The 1,458-nt window shown below is 42.5% G+C and overlaps 1 pseudogene; it reads right to left on the bottom strand.

Moving 5' to 3' along the window:
• Positions 1–493: 493 nt before the first annotated feature.
• The window catches only part of LOC105550305, a 1,854-nt pseudogene continuing 889 nt past the window's right edge, over positions 494–1,458 (bottom strand).

Genomic DNA, 1,458 nt, shown 5'->3' with positions numbered 1-1,458 from the left:
ACATGTGCAGAATGTGTAGCTTTTTTTCATAGTAAACATATGCCATGGTGGTTTGCTGCACCTATCAACCCATCACCTAGGTATTAAGCTGCATATGCGTTAGCTATTTATCCTGATGCTCTCCTTTCTCCCACCCCCCATAGGCTCCAGTATGGGTTGTTCCCTTCCCTGTGTCCATGTTTTCTCATTGTTCATCTCCCACTTATGAGTGAGAACATGCAGTGTTGAAAGTAAACTTTCAAACTCCAAAGCCATTATTTTCTACCACAACTCAGAAGAAGCTATAGTGAACAGTGAAGTGGCTTCTTGTTGTTGACTGTGAAATTTTCATCTTCCATCACTAATTACATACCACTTAAATACATTTTATTAGGTAGGTCAAACCCATTACAAGTACTATTTCTTAGACATTTAAAGTAGTATACAGTTTTGCTAAATGGTGAAAAATTAAGTAATCACCTGAATGGCCTTCAGATTCCATGTGTCATTTTTTTCATGTTTTCACTATTGTTTTCCCCAAATTATTTCCTTTCAGCATTCCCATAAATGCAGCTGGCATGTTTTCAAATCCTTCAATGATGTATTCCTGGTACTGGATTTTCCCCTCTGAGACCCATTTCAGCAAGTCCTTTAGAGCTTTTTGGTGGGCATCTTCTTGCCAACAGGTCACGATGAACCCTTCCATGTGAAGCTCCTGATAGATAACAATCTCTGGGGTTGGGCCTGGGGGAAGTGGGCTGGTGCCACCATGCCTGGCTCATTTTTGTATTTTTAGTAGAGAAGGGGGTTTCACCATGTTGGCCAGGCCAGTCTCAAACTCCTGACCTCAGGTGATCCACCTGCCTCAGCCTCCCAAAGTGCTGGGATTACAGGCATTATATGTATATATGTATATGTTATATGTAGAGATAGCTCTATATATGGCAATTCTTCCAAATATCTTCATCTGGGAGATAACAGTGTTTGAAAACTTTCCACTTACATTATCAAAATAACAATTGTAACCATCAGGAGAGGCTTTCTTCAAAGTTTCTTCAAAGACTCTACTGTCTTGTAGTTAAAGACAACATCAAATCCAAGCTTTTTAAGGTAGGCAATCTTTTCGTCAGACCCTGCTGCTCCAACAACTTTGCAGCCCTTGAGCTTTGCAATCTGCCCCAAAACGGAGCCCACAGCTCCAGCTGCTGCATTAACCATCACTGTTTCTCCACCCTTCACACCACAGATGTCAAGTAGGCCAAGGTAGGCAGTCAGGCCTGTCATGCTAACTGTCCCCAGAGCCAGAGACAGTGGTACTGTGTCAGGCCACTCTGTTGGCAGCTTTTCCAGATCTTTTCCATCAGAAATGGAGTGTGCTGTTCACCCTGAAGGAGCCAGTACAATGTTCCTGTTGGTAAGGCTGCATTTTCACTTTCCACAAATCTGGCCACTTGCTAACCCATCATTGTATCACCTTCA

Source organism: Mandrillus leucophaeus, unplaced genomic scaffold (assembly GCF_000951045.1).
Source record: "Mandrillus leucophaeus isolate KB7577 unplaced genomic scaffold, Mleu.le_1.0 Scaffold475, whole genome shotgun sequence".
Classification (NCBI taxonomy): domain Eukaryota; kingdom Metazoa; phylum Chordata; class Mammalia; order Primates; family Cercopithecidae; genus Mandrillus; species Mandrillus leucophaeus.
This window is presented reverse-complemented; position numbering and strand designations above follow the sequence as displayed.